The sequence below is a fragment of the Notolabrus celidotus genome, chromosome 10 (genome assembly GCF_009762535.1).
Source record: "Notolabrus celidotus isolate fNotCel1 chromosome 10, fNotCel1.pri, whole genome shotgun sequence".
Lineage (NCBI taxonomy): Eukaryota > Metazoa > Chordata > Actinopteri > Labriformes > Labridae > Notolabrus > Notolabrus celidotus.
This window is the reverse complement of record NC_048281.1, coordinates 19,036,649-19,055,246: the sequence shown is the minus strand read 5'-3', so window position 1 is coordinate 19,055,246 and position 18,598 is coordinate 19,036,649.

Genomic DNA, 18,598 nt, shown 5'->3' with positions numbered 1-18,598 from the left:
ATTGTAAATTAAGCACAATGGGCACCTAAGTCTAAATTTCATTTGATTCAGGCAGAGCTCATCAAGTAGACTCAACACATGTAAGCTGAAACATACTTTTTATTTTCTTTATTTCAGTTGTTGCTTTGCTAACCTCAGTCGAAACATCAGTGCAAACATGACGGAAAGCACATCAGACTTATGACAAGAGTAGACAACATACAGAAGGTTTAACAGAAGTCATCTGGAAGCTCTGGAAGCTGTCACTGATTTCTAAATTAATTTACTGATGAAAGATTTTTGGTTTCAGCTGGATGTGTTGATTTGTTAACTACGTGAATACCTTCTGTTTACTCAATGATGGGAAAACATTTAAACACATATGAACTTTGTGTGTATTTGTAGAGGTGCTGAAAGCTTCTGATGGATTTTGCCTATATATTTATAAGTGTCCCTCGAATGACTACCGAGCACTATACACCAATTTTCTTTCAGGATTTGTAGCTGTCAGTGTTATCAATGATAATCTCTCACATAAACTCTTTCAAGTTCTTGGCAGAGTTTGTCGATGAAGCCATTTTACCCGGACTTCCGGTTGGGGGGCTGAAATGCTGTTATAATGTTATAATACTGCATACAAACAAAATGATCAACAACATATAAGAAAATGAATAGTGAAAATTCAGAAGTACAGCTCTTCAAGCTAAAACATCATATTTAATAATCCATTCATTACCATTAGCCAACAGCATTGGACCAATTAATAGCTAACTTTAACCGTAAATAGAAATGTATGTAAAGTAACACTATCAATTGGTAATTTTAGTTAGGAATCTATTTAATGCTACCGTTAGACGACAGCTCAATAATTCTAGCTAGCTAGACAGTCAGCTAGAAATAATGTTTCTGTATGTTGTAATTGTTCTTGTTGTAATTTTATCCCATAGTGCTGTTGTTAGCAAGGAATTGCCTTCACCAAAATGTTGGCTGTTGTAGCTCGGGTTAATTTAATGTTTTGTTTTGACTTGAATGAAGGCCCAATACCCTTGATTTTCACCATGCAGTGTTTTATCAATCAGAAAGCAGTGAAATGTCAATGATTTGTAAAATTCCCTAAATGATTTCAGAGTGGAACACAGGAGTATGACATAACAGCTTGTAAGCTTTTCACCCTGAGCATGCATTTAGAGATAAATAGACAGCATTTGATTATAATTAATTTTTGAGAACATGGACACCTCATTTTTAAGCATAACACGTCACTGGTCTTCTCTCACTCATGCATTTGTATTTGTAAATGCTCCAGTGGTATTTGTGTAGATGTGTGAGATTTACTTTATATGAAGACCAGTCCTCCTCAGTCTCAAAAACATGTCTCGGTTGCACACATACAGATTCTTTCATGAAAATAACAACCGAGTCAACAACATCAAATTCACCATCAACAGCCTCATTTTACCTCTTACCCATAATTACACCCCAACCAGCCTCCATTTCCCATAAGCAACATCTGCACTCTATTTTCATCAAGCCATAAAATTATAACAATGAAAAAAAATCTCCACCTTGGAATTTGTCCCTTTTTCATACAAGTTTTTCATTTTGCTGACACCTGGAAATAATAGTTTTCCTTATGTGATAATTAGGGATGCACCGATCTGATTCTGGATCCTGACTCAGCAGGTGACAAAGGGCCAAATCATGGGAGGCAGATCTACTCAACTCAGTTATTAACTATTTGCGCATAATACATCATCAGCATGTTGGTATGTCTGTGCATTTTGCTAAAGCAAATGTTTGGAGAGGGAGAGGCAGCGTACTAAAATTTAACACAATCAATTTGATCAAGCATCTTAAGACCCATCATGCAAAAGAAAACAACAAGCTCAACCAAACAAAAACGGAAATGGAAATGAAGCAGTTACTATTATCAGTTGTACAAGAAAAACAGACTTCCCAGGGATGTCTTTAAAGTGTGAAAAATAACAGAGAAAGTTTTACTTTACTATCATGTGATATTTTTTTGACACCACTCTGCCTGAACTCTACAAGAATCTATGCTAATACTTATCAACAGAGTTAAATGATGTTACATCAATGAGCTTCACCACACACACTTAAGTTCAACAGTAGCCTTGTTGGACACAAGTTACACGCCACACAGTGCGGTGCTACAAGATACAAATTTCACAGATCATACATCAGTGACTCAATTTAAACTGCCATTAAGGACATTTCTGACCAGCATAACCCATGAATAAAGTGCCGTAGTATGTTTGTACTATTTTGTAACATGGTAATGATTTAATGTTAACATGCTTTTTTTTTACGCATTTGATGCAGTTTTTTTCCCCACAGGAATTTTAATTCATGTCTAATCCGCTGCTGTATTGAGAGGTTTTCAGTTTTAAGTTATTAATAGAAAGGTCTTAATATTAAGGCCCTTTATTAATAGAGGATGGGACAGTGGATAGAACATGAAACCTAGAGAGAGAGTGGGGAGTGACATGGGTAAAGGGGCCGTAGGTTGGAATCGAATCCGAACCGCCCACTTGAGGACCACAGTCTCCGTAAATGGGGCGTGCAACTCAACCACCAGGCCAAACCGGCACCACTGAATTATAATTCCTGTTAGTATTAAAGATTTACTTAACAAACTGCTGGTAGGCATTAATAATTTTTGTAATCAATAATGATGTAGTCAGTTTAAATATGCATTTATTGTTCGGGGGGGGTTCTGACAAAGTCAAAGTCAGACAAAGTCAGAGAACCCTGATGTTGCCTAAACATGTATCCCAGTCTCATCCTCACATTGAGGAATCCAGGTTGTTGATTTGATACTTCAGATTGAATAAGTATTGGTATTGGTCCATACTAAGGACTAGGTATCAGTATTGGTATCAGGTCTAAAAGTTGGGTCAATGTAGCCCTAGTTTGAATACTTTAATACAACAAAAATGTATCGTATTGTAAGATAAATATAGTTATGAGAAACATTTAGAACCGTGCTTATGTTCATTTTTTGTCATGTGTGCAGTGGACAAGTCAAATGACCATTGCACCTGCGTGAATGGAATTCCCCTTTATCATTACCAGGTTTGTGCATTTTTAAAATGACCCAAGTTAGATTACAGTGGACACTTAAAATGATTTCATCTTCATTAGCAATTCCACATCAAGATGTGCAAAAACAAGACTGTTAACATGGAAGCCCAGTCAACACAGATCATACATTTACACAAAACTCATACCTGAGTACATAGATTCATGCACATTTTAGATGAATGAATACATAGACTTTTGGTTCAGGTTAGCTTACTGACCTGGATGAGAGGGCAACAGTTTTTAGATGTGTGAGAGAGGACTCAGTGAAATGATGTGAGAGTAAGAGAAGTTAAAAGAGAGACTGAAACAGAGAGACTGCAGCGGACAGACCGAGAAATTAGGGGCTCTACTGACCAGAAAGTGCTCTGACTCAGACAAAGTCAACATCTCTTCTGACATCACTGACCATCAGCTCCATCATTTCAACTTTAGATGCTTTGATGGCCCAAACAACCTTCATTTGTCTCAACCCACAAGGGTTTTACTACTGCCAGTGAGACAGGGGGAGCCCTGTGGCACTGTGAAAAAAAAGCCACCACAGGTTTCTGCTACATCCAAACACATTAAGATTTTTCATTAAGATGATTACAGAATTCTAGTTTTACAACGTTCACATTTAACAACTTAAACGATGAGTTTAATATCTCTAAATGATGAGAAAAACCTTTTTCCCAAAGTGGCATATTTTTGCAGTGACTGCCTGTTTGGAGAGCGGTGTTTTGAATAAGAGGACTGTACTGTGAGATGAGAGAGGTAGACAACTAACCACAAGCGTCCTGCAGGCACCAGTCAAATATACACCAACTTATTTAACACTTGTAAAACCCTTTACAAGGCTAACAAGGTTATCCATAATAGGTTTCATATAAGTACATAGAGATGAGTAATTATGCAAGTGTTAGGGATATATATGTAATGAATAGGAGCATCCAGGTATGAAAACATTGAGGTTAAGTGTTTTAGCAGTAAGACAGGTACTCTTGATTAATAAATGTTTAGAGTTGGGCAATGCTCAGCGTCCATATACAGTACAAAACTTTACTCAGAACAATATTCCTTTACAACTTGAATTCATTAGAATGAAATTATATTCTGTTTTTAATCACAAGACATGTTGGGTAAGAGGGAGGTTAGGGTTTAAGGTTAAGGTTGTGGTTGTCTGAGGGGGGCTGGGGGGCTCGAGGTTTCAAACCAGCAGCTTCTAATCCTGACACGCTGCCTCTGCCAATTATAAGGGCTTTAAACACGGCCGGTGGGAGGAAAAAACATGACCAGGGAGACCAGACTAGCGCCGGGGCGTATTTAGCAACATACAGGCAGACTGTAATTACATGTATGGCCAACAGAGAGATTTAATGACTTTTTCCTCCTTCTACTGATTGACAAGGCAGAAGGCTGGAGGATGGGGTGGAGTGGGGGGTGAATAAAGCAATAAGGGAGAAAGTAGAGTCTCACCGATCCATGTAAGCAGTGAAAGTACTTTTAATATTCATTGTTTACTCTGAACTTAGGGAATTGACTGTAATATGTGATTGATCAGCCTGCCATATAGAATTTGAAGGATTTTATTTGTAAATATAGAGATATATTTTTAATAACTTTAAAAAACGTGTGCATTTATTCATTCGTTCTGTGATATTAACTCATTGGCAACTTACTACTTATTTTGTCTAAATGTTAAAGTCTTCAAATCCTGAGACAGCTCAATGGATCTTGTTCAGTGTATCCTATCAGGAAAAATCATGGAAATCTCTGAAATACCTCTATTTTTGCAGACATAACTGAAGTTCCACATGAGGGTCACTGCATTACATCAGAAAGTACTCATTTTACCATCCTAACTGATGGGCACCTGAAAGATTGTGGTTACTCGAAAGACATGGGCCTCATTAAAGAGTAACAGACTTCACTACTTATTATATGTTGACAGCTAGGTCACCAACACTAACATTAGCCACATTATTCTTTAGTTTTACTGTTCAATAGTGCAAGCTAACAAACATTAATGACAAAGGCATTAATTACTAAGCTAATGATTATTTTAGCTAGCTAACAGTATGGTTAGATGCTGTGGTGAACAAAGTACACAGCATGTCAAATCGTACTCCAATACAAGTGAAAGTTGTTCAGTCAAATTATTACTTGAGTTAAAGTACTGAAGTATTTGCTTTTAAAAATACTTAAGTATTCAAATTACTTCTTAAAATATCTCAAAACTTTGTATTTTCACAAAACATGAGTGCAGTAAAGAATACATAGAAGTACATTCTGTTACATTATGTTTATTTAGAAACCATTACTTGAAATCTCTAAAAACTGTACCATGGAATAAAAACAGAAACTAAGTTACTCCAAGCACAGACAACTTAGTTTGAAATGTTGATCTGGAATGAAACAAACGTTACGTAGCTCAACACGCTTTCTCAGGTTGGACAGTGAATGTTTGTATGTTTGGGCAGAGTGGGAAACAGGGAGAACATTTCAAACGATACATACCATTCTTCATTTCAAAAACCTCTAACACGGGCTGAAGATATGACCATGGGTGCTCAGGTGGAGAATTATAGCTGTCATTACCACCTCTAAATGCACTGCCTGATCTGAGTGAAATTTGCTCTTTGTTTGCTCCACGTTCAACTGTGGAGACGCACGATATACAGGTACGGCTAAACCACTGAGACAAACATAACTACACAAACATATTTTACTGTCTTAGGGATCAGTTTCAGAAAAGAGACGGAAATTCATGAGCTGACTTCAAAGATAAAGTAGTGAGTCACAAGAGCATTGATAGAAATGTAGTGGAGTAAAAAGTACAATAATTGTCTTCTGAATGTAGTGTAGTAAAAGTAATAAGTATCTCCAAAAAAATCACTTAAGTACAGTACGCAAGTAAATTTACTTTGTTACTGTCCACCACTGGTTAGATGGGAACATAGGGTAAACTGTTAGCTTTCATGAGTTTCTAGTAGCTGGTCATTACTGTTAACTAGCGATGAATGACTACCATCATAAAGTAATTCCACTAAATGAATCACGTGAACAATATCAATGTTAGCTATAGATTAATAAAACATGTTGTTTGTATTGATAAGGCTTGAATATAGTCTCTAGCATTACCCATGATTTAAATGTATTATTAGAGGGTCGACGTGTTTTTTAAGGACATGAGGGCAAGATTTACTTCTAAAATGATTCCAACAATGTATTAAGGCAAAGTCTATAGAGCAGTGTGACCAGCCTACTGAGTATCTGTTTGTCCAGGCACACTCTTCAGGATGAGCTTAAAGCTTAGACAACTGGTGTTATAATGGCAAATATGGAGGTACTCTCAGAGGAAAACATTGTTATGTCCTTTGCTCAACAAGTCCCCTTGCCACTGAGTCGGCATTGAGTTTCCCTCAGAACGTAATTGCTGCAGCAAATTGTAGCCTATAGAAACATAATTTCTGGCAGACTGGACTCTTTGATGCTTTCAGGAACTGCATTGAGCAGCATGCTAATATCAGCCTGCTCAGAGTGATAACATTAATGTGTTGATGTTTAACATGTTAAATGGGATCATTTAAACATCTCAGTTTAGTATGTTTGCGTGTACACAGTGTTCAGTAGTGGAATGTCTTTTGTATTTCAGGTATCTGGTCGTAAATTGAACTACTGGAATGTTGACCAAATTATGGTGTACAATTAAATGTCAGGGAATTAGGTTCAGTCAGATTATTTTAAGTCTTCCAAATCCAATATGAATGTGTGTTCCACATTTCATGATTCATCCTGTAGTTTTTTAAACATTTTGCTCAAAATCCTAGAAATCTGATATTGGAGATATTGGAGAGATTCGTGCACAATGCAAAACATTGGCTTTAAACCATGAACGTCTGCACAAACTCTGTTTCAATCCATCCAGAAGATGTTGAGGTACTTAAAGCTCCTGTGAGGAGTTTTTAGCTTGTTATGAAACTGACTGGATTTTATATCGGTGCTTCTGATTGACATTCAAAAACAAAAAAGGCCATCAGGAATGTGATCTTCTATTCCTATAGGCTACAGTTATGTTACATATCTTGAATTACTGCCATCAGGTAGGTGTCAGGTGGGGTAATCAACAGCATGCATTGATATCAGACCTTTATTACTCTTTCAACTGAACAGATTTATGATCTGATGTTGCATCAATATCAGACCGTTATTACTTTTCCCATGGTAAATATTTATGATGAGTGATACATCTGACTGTTGAAAGACACCAGGAGGAGATTTTTTGATTAAAAAAACACAATTTACCCATGTATAGGACCAGACAAGCAAAGACACGAGAGGCTGAACTCCGCCAAAAAGGGGGTGCCAAAATCAACACCAAACATGAGTTCCATAAGGAGCTTTAAACAGGATAAGTGACAACTGACATGGAAGGTCCTAACACAAAGTCCCCACCCCTGTGTATGAGTAGCACTTCTGATGACTGGATAAGCAACTATTTCCCGTTGTATTTATTTTCTATAGTTGTATTTTTGATTTCAATTGCTGATGTATTTTTAAAGAATTATCTGATTATGCATTTGTTTTTGCTTATTCATATATATATTTATTTGCATCAAGTTTCCTTTATTTGTTTTTTTTAATTTGTTGTTTTTTTTATTTGCCTTACGTCTGCAGTATCTGCAGTTTGTTTCTTCTTAAGGGGATGCCACAGCCTGTTTGTCCTCATAAGCCACCGTAGTTTAGTGGCTTTAAAGTAGATACAAAAAAAGTCACAAGATCATTAAGTGATGAAAATATCATGGATGCCATATTTTATTCTATCTAATGTTCAGTAGTTGTTGAAACATTGTGATAAAAAGGATTAAACTATAAAGTTGTTAATACTGTTATATACTGTTGTATATAGTATACAATAAAAAGGATTCAAACCCATTTTAGAAGTATTTTAAAGCCCCTTTCCCCCCTTTTAACTCACTTTCCTCTCCAGGTAACCAGCTAGCTGCCATTGTGGTTTGGGTTTCAAAACATAGCTGGGGAAAAACCCTTTTTAATCATAAAAAGAGGGTCATTAAGTAAACTGACTGACCTTGTGTCAGTTCTCTACAGACACATTTTCATCATGCTCTATCTCTTGACTTTAAAGATTTCCTATTTTTGTCATATCATGTCAGTCAGAGGAAAACATGATGTTTTAGTACGTTGGTTGTAGATAGCGTGCTGCTCTTGTTTACTCCGTTGCAAGCATCTTACATCATTACAACCACAGCAACATAATAATAGCGTGCACTGCTCACACAAACAGACATACACACACACACCTCATCCCATCCTTTCATCGCACACCACATTCACACTTCCCGTAAAACCCTGGTCCTTAAACGACGGGTCGGAACCCAAGATGGGTCACAGCCCTACTTCCGGTGGGTTGCCACACGATAAAGAGCCCTTATATTGTTTAATGAGGCGGCGTCCTGGGCTATATTTCCCCTTTTGGTTTTAAATGCAGACTATGAGAAAAAAACTGCCATAAACATCCCTGATAGATCTCTTCGACCCCTCATCTTTCTTTAATTCATCATCAAAAAGGTCCCTTCTCCCCTTCAATTTCTGTCTTTGAATCTCTGTAATCAGTCTCCTAAGATCTGACCACAAACCGTTAACATGGGAATGACTGCATTATTGTTCATTCACAAGGTAGACTGTTATCATTCTATATATTTAAATCTGTTACCATATGTATTTAGATTTGCAGGCATATTGTCCAGTTTTAAAAAAAAACATATGAAATCAGATCCTATTTCTTGTTCTACCCTTTTTCAGTAAACCAGCAGGAATTATAATTCAGCTGGTAGTATTTCCCTTCAAAGAAACAAAGCTTCTGACTCATTGGTGAAAGATGAGTCAGGCCATGACAAACTCATTTAAAGTGATTATAAAATTAACTTCAAGACAGAATTATAATAATATGGCATAAAAAAAAACAAATGGAACACTTTAGGTTTAAAAATATAAAACTTCTAAATATTTATGGTATCTGGAAACAACTGGAAACAACAAATCATCAATCACACAGTTTACAGGGAAGTGAGGTTGTAATGACAAGACAAACCCACCACAAAAACTTGTGTAATTTTAGTACAAGTACATTTGAGCACTATGCACTTTATATAAAATACATTTTATTAATTTTATTTTTTTTGTATCCATACCAGTATAAGTCTAACAATTTCTAAATGGAAAAATGTAACCCCAGCGCTATGAATCAACACTCTCACATCCCTAGGCACCTTGAATTACCCAAATATGCTCTTTGAACCAGCTAAAAACGTTTTAGAGATAGAAAAAAAAAAAGATTTACAATGCGGTGGACTTAAATATTGTTGCAGAGTACTGACTGGGCAGGAATGTGTATTGTAGCTAACAGCCAGAGCCAGCATGTTGATTCAAAACAACAAAAGTCACCTTGAAGCAAAATCTTCTATGATCCTGTTTGTATAATGAGCAGGTGTGTATGCAAAATGGAGCCATGACAGGGTGAGATAAGAAGCTGACATGAAACTGATAGTAAGCCTGCTTAACTGTTATAAATCACATGCAAATTAGCATCTTCATTCACCCTGACTTCAAAACATTAGCAGTTTTCTGTTGGCATTATTAACAGATGCAGGACAAAAAAGCAGCACCTGTTTTAGGTCCTCTTCCCTGTAAATGTTATGTTGGCATTTTCTTCCTGTTCAACCAGTCCACTGCAAAAGCCCATATGGTGATGTAGTTTGTTTTTCATTTTTTTTCAATCTGGTCAATGTCTCTTTCACTCAGCTCCTTGTGTGTTTTAATGCCCCTGTTATCCCTGGTGTTGCTCTTGCAATTCAAAATTAATTACTGTTGTTATGAGGTTTTGACCAATCAGATCCAAGTATTTAGCACAACTGGGGTATTTAGTAAGAAAGCTGGGTATAAATCTGGATGTTGTCAAATTGCACCTTATCCTCTCGGTTTTTTCAACCTTTTGTCTTTGAAAAACATAATTTCAAGCATGCGAAGTTAAGCTTTAACTGCACATTCAAATGGAAGTACCACCTTATCTGAAAAAGGCAAATCAAAGAAGGCATTAAATTGACGAAAAATAATTTTAGAGGTATTATCTAAGCATGTTTACACTTTTGCAAGGCTAATACTTGATAAGAAATGTGTAAGTGTAGCACCTCTTTATTATTTTTAAAAGTAGTTTATATTGTGAAACCCAACTTTGCATGAATATCTATCTTTGAGATGTTTCATAATTTAATAATTACATAGCATTTCTGTATCAAAAGGTGTTTCCCGTTATCATACATTGTTTTCCTAAGAGTCAAACAGATCAGTAAACTTGAACAGGATGCCAGGGCAGTGTTCCTGCATCATGCACATACTCACACACAACACACACACACACACACACACACACTTGCATACATCTTGCTCCCAGCAGATGTTTTGTCCACCACTGCCTTCCCAGAAACCCACAAGTGAGCGTATTTTCCCGCCGCAGGGTCGGGGAGCAAAACCACTGAAGAAGACCGCTGCACCCCAACATAAAACAAAACACCAGAGGGAAAAAAATGTACAGAAAACCTTTCAAAAAGGAAAGGAAGGGAAAAAAAGCAAAGGATTTTCTAATCCATCCTTTATTGAGGTGGCTGGTTTTCGGCAGCGCAACCTTTTTTATGTGTGAGAAGCCTGGCCTGTAATTTGTATAGCCACGGCGACCAGAGGGACTTGTAATAAAACGAGACTCTATTCTGGGATGCTCTGTAATAATGGACGCCACCATCCACTCCTCTTGTTAGAGATGGAGGGACGGATGGAGGGATAGAGATGGATGGATGGACAGATGGATGGATGGCAGCATCACATATGGACAAAGTGAAAGACAGATGGACAGTGGATGGACATGAGTATTTTGTGTGGAATGAACCAACAGAAATAAAAAAAACGTAATCAATAGATGGATAGAGTCTTGTTAGACAAATAAAATGACTGAATGGATAGAAAGATGAAAGGACGAAAGGAAAGGCGGATCAATGGACAAACAATCTAAATAAATCACCCAATCAACTCCTCTCAATGGCTCTAACTAACCTAACTGTTGTGATCAATACTTGGCAGTACTCCTGCCCGGCCATTATGCCCTTCAGCACTGTTACAAGTCCCTGTGGTTGGATTTCTGCATCCAGACACCTCTCTATAATCTCCACGCCATGTTAACAGTCACCCATTATGCACAAGGCCACAATTAGGAAATCACATTGGCATATCCATCCTGTCATTAGAAGTGTCTATTGCTATTGCATTGTAATTACATTTTAGTAGGTTGTTATTACACCATTTAGAAGCTGTCTGTCTTACCTCAATCTCCTCCTTAATTGGTTATGCTGGTCTGTCCCGCCCCCCGGGCTCCGCCCACCTCTTTGACGGAACATTCCAGCGGTCGAAGCATTTGAAGCTGCAGAGTAGTACAACTGAGTCTAATACGCCACAGAATGAAAGAAATGAAGATGGAGAAAAAAAGTGGGCAGCGCCAAAGAGAGAATTTGGTGAAAGAACGACAGAACTTGGGATGAAGAAAAAAGGGATGGAGAAGAAATGAGAGAGGGAAAAAAGGGTGAAAAACACAGATTTCTTGTTGCATGACAGATTCCCTCCCAGCCAACCAAGGCTTGTCCTTTAATACCCAGAAGCCTTCATGTGGCTTCTCAACGATTGCACATGGGGCAACGCTGACCACATCGCTGCCACGCTGCTTATTATACTGCATTGCTCACACTCAGCATGTGTGTTTGCATGTGTGTGTGTGAGAGAGACTAAGTGCCCATGTACTGTAAATGCGTACAGATGCAAGTGTGCATGCAAGAGCTGGTTGGGAAGCAGCATCAGTCATGCAGAGAAGCGTTCAATGAGACTTGCATGTCTTAATTTGTCAACAGTCTGGTGATGGATGGGAGGTACAAAACCAGAGCAAATATTTAAAATGTGCTGATAAAGAGGGCATAAATGGAGAGCTTGAGAATATGGAAAGTATCACAAGACTTCCAACAGAGGTACAGCTCACAAAAAAAGACCTTCAGATACAAGGTCTGCCTCATTTTGGCAAAGATTGTGACTGGTAACTTTAGCGCTGTGTTGACTTATTTACACGGTTGCCAGCCATCCATTGTTTAGTTTGGTCCTGCTCAATGTTTCTGCCTCTTTAAAGTAATATTCCCCTTCCATTTGTGCCAAGTGCTCATGGTGGATCAGTGTTAAATCTCTGTAAATAATATTACAACCAGAAATATTACTGTATCAAAAAATGTATAAAACTATGGTTGCAGTAGATAGCTGACCCCCAATAACCTAGTTCTGATTGAGGTTTCTACCAGTTGAAAGGAGCTTTACCTTGCCACTGTTGCAAAGTGGTCGCCCATGCTGAATTACTATAAAGACTCTGTCCTCCTGAAAGTGTCTCGAAATGCTCCGGAGCTCTGCCCAAGAGATCTTTTCCAAGGTTGCTTGTTCACACATCCCTCGCGGCGTCAAGTCTTCCCAGTTGGATGAGGGAGGTGATGGTGGTGGGGCAAAGAGTCTTGGGAGGCAAGACTTGACATCATAAGCACGCTGCAGGAGCCACAGTGTAATGTTTACAATGTGATGGTGGCCAAAGAAAAAGAGACCCTACACTATGATGACAGTCCTTGCATATACATTACAGTAATATGTGCAAACAGACAGATGCGCGGACATCCTCACTGTTCTTGTCTTGACAGTAAATCTCCTTCAACTTCGGAGGTATTCATTCATCCCATTATGTGTCTCTCTACCAGTAATGCACTGGTCAGTCTCATGATTTGGACATTGTCATCCCCTGCCACTCATTGGCTCTGGATTTTCTTGAATATTTCCGAATCGAACACGTTACAGTTTTTCTCAGTTGCTTTGGTACATTTGTCAGATCAGAATTGAAATTCTTTATGCTACTTGTTCAATCTTCACATCATTGTGTTACTTATTGTTGCATCAAAAAAGCATTTCTCATGTCTTTGAACAAGTTGCAAATGCTTTGATACATCCATGCAAATGATTATGTACAATTCTCTGCTGTTTCCTACATTATCAAGTGCTTATGTCATGATGATAAAAATGTATTATAATGGGTCTCTGTTAAATAGTCTCACCCTCCACAACATATAGGCATGAGTTCATCGCATAAGTCTTCACATGCAAAATGGTTGAACATGTTGTCTGAATATGTCAGTCATATTTCTGTACATTTCCATTAGACTTTTTTTTTTCTAAATCTGTCCTGAATTGGTAAATTGCTCTGAGGTGAATCTTGACTTTCTCTAATGAGGTGTAGGAAGACTGCACTGCACTGTAATTCCTACAGCACTGCATGTACAGTTTCCCCTATGTTCACATTTCTACTTTTTTTGTTTCTTTGTGCTATGCACATTATGTTTTTTTCTTTCTGTATTGCAATGACATGGTCTGTAAACAAATTTGAGTACAAACAGTAAAAGCGTAAATGTGAATCTTGTCCAGTCTCTTGCAATCAATCTCCCACATACACTAAGGTGTAACTTACACTTCACAATAACTGTCATCAAAACTTTAGCCATAGTTTACATCAGAACGTCCCTCCAGAGTACACTGTTATATTGACAAGTAATTTGACTGTCTTATCCGTACACAATGACACAAGGACCTGTCATTCTGATGGCACTGACATGTTCATTGACACAGATATTTACTTTTGAGAGATGCACTAAGGATTTTGAGCAAGATACTGGCTTTCACAGGTAATCCATGGTGTTAAGCTATTTGTGCGAATTGTTTGCAAGTATGAACACAGTTTATACAAAGAGGCATTAGATAACTTATTAACTCATAAAAATAATGATTTCACAAGCTTGCAGTGCTGCTCTAAGGCAAGAAATGTTAAACCTTATGAAGTATTGGTTAGAAATAGAAACAAAATCACACCGCAAATACGTTTTTGAAGGTCAGAACTAGGTCAGTGAAACAAAATCTTCAACAAGACAGACTATTTAATTTTTATCATGGAGAATATCTGTTATGCACATTACCATAACAAGGCACAAAAATAAATTAATGACATAATACATTTCCATCAAAGTTTCACTTCATTAAGACGTTTCATACACTATGTCTACCATACAGGCTGACCCACACAAATACAGGCCTGGTGGACACACTGCATGACTTTTTCACCACCATCAAACAAGAATAGAAAGATGAATGAGGAGAAATTGAAGGACGGAGAATAAGACATGAAGCAAACATGTGTTCCCTTCTACTGACCACAAGGACTTCCTCTTTATGACCTTCGTGACCAGCCTGGTGTACAGCATGCACACACATACACACAGACACGCACACTAAATTCAACCTTCTGAAACTACAGCATATGTGAGAAATATAATGCTTTGAAGATATTTATGCTTTGTTGGTATACATTTTTTAAATATACAAACACTTAGATCCAAATTTGAAAATAAAGCTAAATCCTGTAAACAAAATAACTTCATGGAGCAGACTGATTTGTTAACAGGAGGAAGCATAAATAAAGTTGTCTAGTTTGATGATGGGTACTGAAATGGTCAATGGAATATGCCAAAACAGAAATGTGCTAATTAAGAACATTAAGAGTCAGTGTTAACCAACAAAAGGCTAATGTTTGACACTTTTTTGTCAATAGAAATTTTATAAGAATAAAAGTTGAGAATTGTCTTGATGTAAAACAACAAATTAACCCCTCTTAGACCCACAATTATTATATCTTCATTTTAGTGAAGTTTTTCCTTGAATACCATATTTACCTAGTGTGGAAGCAGTGGAAATTAAACAGAGAACTGAAACAGATGGGATTTGAGTTTTGATTTGAAGAAGGACAGAGAGTCAATATTTCTGATGTCAGGTGGGAGTGAGTTCCAGAGTTGGGGAGCAGAGTGACGGGCAGAGGGCACAGAGAGGTGGAGGGAGGAGGAAGACCTGAGGGAGCGAGAGGGGGTGACAATGTGGAAGAGATCGGACAGATACAAGGTGGGCAAGGTTGTGGATGGCCTTGAATGTGTGCAGGAGGATTTTGAAGGAGATTCCGGGAGCAGTGAAGCTGCTGGAGTACAGGGGTGATGTGGTTGAAAGGAGGGGGTTCTAGTGATGATGCGGGCAGCAGAGTTCTGAACCAGTTGAAGCTTATGGAGGGATTTGTGAGGGACACTGGAGAGGAGTGAATTACAATAGTCAATACGGCAGGTGACGAGGCTGTGGACCAGGATAGCAGTGGTGTGAGGGGTGAGGAGAGGTCCTGTGGTATGTGGGTCCTGTTGTTTATCATCAAAATGGTTTTGGATCGTGAATTTGTTTTTAGGTCTGGCATTCAGCCCATGATTATTACAAGATTTGCACACTTTTCTCAAAAATATTTGTTAGGTAATCACTAAAATGTTTAGAACTAGAAGCTATTCAGTTACTGTTGTACAAACTGATCTAACTGGATGTAGAGCATGTTATAGTTATGTTGCAATATTACACAGTGGCATTTAGTGGTGGCCGAAACAACATTGCGCTTTGCACATTACATCAGGTCGTTGTATTTCTTACATGTTTAAATAATAAGTTTAGTACAAGAAATAATGAAATGCCTATCATGATTCACTGTAAATGAGCTGTTGTGTGTTTTTTTGTTTTTTGTTTTTAAATGTTTAATGTAGACTCAATGTCAGAAAAAAATAGAAAAAGGCTCAATTCAATGTGTTTTGTAACTTATTTGACACCAAAGGAGTTCAAATTATGCAAATGGATTTTTTATTAATCTATTTGTAATGTTAGTTTGAAAATAAGTCTGATTGTGTTGACTGGGCTAGAAAATGCAAGAATGGTTCAGGAACCATGTTTCATGGTTTGGGTGAGAATGCAGTTTCTCTGAAACGAATACCTTTATGGAACCACTTATTGGACACGTATCCAAGGTACAATGGTCCCACAATGGTCCTGAAATGTGAAAATAAATGAAATACTATTGTAGTTATATAAGTTGTAGTTGGCCCTTTGCATTGAATGAAAAAAGGCTGAAAGCCCCTATGAGGAGCTTGTTATGAAGCAGACTTAAACTGATACTGATGCCTCCGTATGAGTTACCGAAGCAAATTATACCGTTGCCATAAAGACTGATCATTACCAAATTGTTATTTTAAATGTATGTAAATAATGCAAGGGGGGAAGGTGTCAGATAGTGATTCACTGCAAACTACCCAAACAGTTTTTTTTTTTTACATTTTCCAGGAAAAGATTTGTGATGAGTGATGTATTTGACTATTTTGGGGAAGCAGAATGAGATTTTTTTGTTAAAAACACAACTTACAAATGTGCTAAACAATAAAAGTAAAGAGATAAGAAGTACACAGCTTTGTCAACAGTGGATGCCAAAGAGAGCAGGCTGCATTTTAAGTAATTGTTCAGATTCTTGGCCAAACATGATGAGGCAAATATGATAAAGCAGTGTCATAATGAAATACCTATGCTTCTGCTGAGAAACATGCCAATGAAGTATGAACTCATATTCATATTACAGTGAACTCAACCCATGGTGCAGTGCTGTGTTACACTGATTAGACCAATGTGCTGCAGGATGTCGTACTCTAATCTAACATTTTTGGATTTGTGCTTCCCTCTACTGCTCAACAACCAAACTCCAACAGTCAGAATCATTTCCTACTCTTACCAACAAATGCACAAAGGAAATAAGGAATTTATTTAAACACCTCATGATTGTCAGATGAGACTCGGGGACTGAGTTTTCTGTACAACAACCCTGAAAATGAACAAGTCATATTTAAAAATCATTTGGAAATAACAAAACTTTTGCTATTTTTGAACTGTAGAATAACAAATAATTTGTGTTGGACTAATACTTCTATTCATTCTTTTTTGTCTCAGGCACTTTGCCATAAATATTGTAGCTCAGAAGTTAGTACACAAACACTCATCTGAAGTCACTCAGCATCTTTTAGGTCAGAACTTCCAAATATAGACCAAGACAGGAACAAACACACAACAGACACCACTGTACATAACTTATCGTAGTTTGGTGTTAAAACTGTTTGTCTGAGGCTCTAAAAAGTTGTGAAATAGACAAGTACAGACAGCCAAACAGGGCTGGAGGTGTGTGTGGCACATATGTGTATGTCTGCGTGCCCCTGCGTGCGGACAGGAAGTGGTGGGGCTGGTTGAGGTCAGTGGCAGGAAAGAATGGTAACTATGCAGGCTGTGACTTCGGCTGGTCGCAGCACAGGCTTTGGGTTTCCTGACACGCTTTAGCCGAAACCGCATCCCACCATCAATCCATCCATCCCTCTATACCCTCTGCATGTGGACATTGATTTCACACTAATTAATTAATAGGGTAGATCATCACAGCTTTAAATTGTTTCTCTCATGTGCATTCCTTTGCTGAAACCTTTTTTCTCCCTTTCAACTCACAGCACCACTCTCCGTGCCCAGTGGCATCTATATAAAATGCTTCCTTACTGAATGCTGCTCCACCTTCTTTAAACATTAACGCTGCAACAGCGTGACCACAGGAACTAAAAGGCCGTGTTTCTGTGTGTTTATAGCCTGAGGCAAACGCATCCCTCTCATTAACATCTGGACCCACAACCATACGACCAATGAGAGAGGGACCAAAAGATGTCAACAAGAGGAAATTAATCAGTTATGAAACCTGTTTCAGAATTTCACTTTAATCATAAAGAGAAATCTGAAAAAGTCAGAAAAATTGAGAATTTGTTCATCTTAAATGTACTGCTACTGTTGATTCCTCTTATTATGACAAAGCACCAACATTTATCATATTAAAAGTCATCTCAGCATGTTAGCATTCAAGTGTCTTTCTTCATTTAAGGTTTGCCAAAAAAAAGTGCAAACCACAGTATGGTTCCTAGGGGGAAAATATAAATAAACAAATCCGAAATCCCACCACTAGATGTCAGCCTTGTCAAAGGAAAGCATCATCAGCAGATGCCAGCAATGCCAAAAGAGGGTAATGGGTTCACTTAACCAGAGCAGCTGAATGGAAACTTTTAAATGTGGACAAGTTTGAGCTCTCATCTGCTCGGTGCCACATTACACACACAGAGACATGTTGTGGTGCTGTATTCTTAATTATAACACTATGCTACATATAGCCAGTTTTAATGTGGTATAGTTTTAGCAAAGGTTCTAAGATCATTGTTGCATTTAAAATGATGGCAGTTATGAAATATATATTTAACTACTTTCAGGGATAATTTACAGGCAAGATTTATTTAAAGTTTTTACTGTAGTGATTGGTGTTAATTGTCATTCTTTTTTAATACTTTTGTTGTCACTTTTATATTACGATTCTGTGGAAACTAATTATATATTGTCATAACTTAACCTCCTGTTATGTTCGTTTCTAGGAACAGCAATAATGTTCCTGTGTCAACTTGAGGCAGGGCATATTTAATTATCC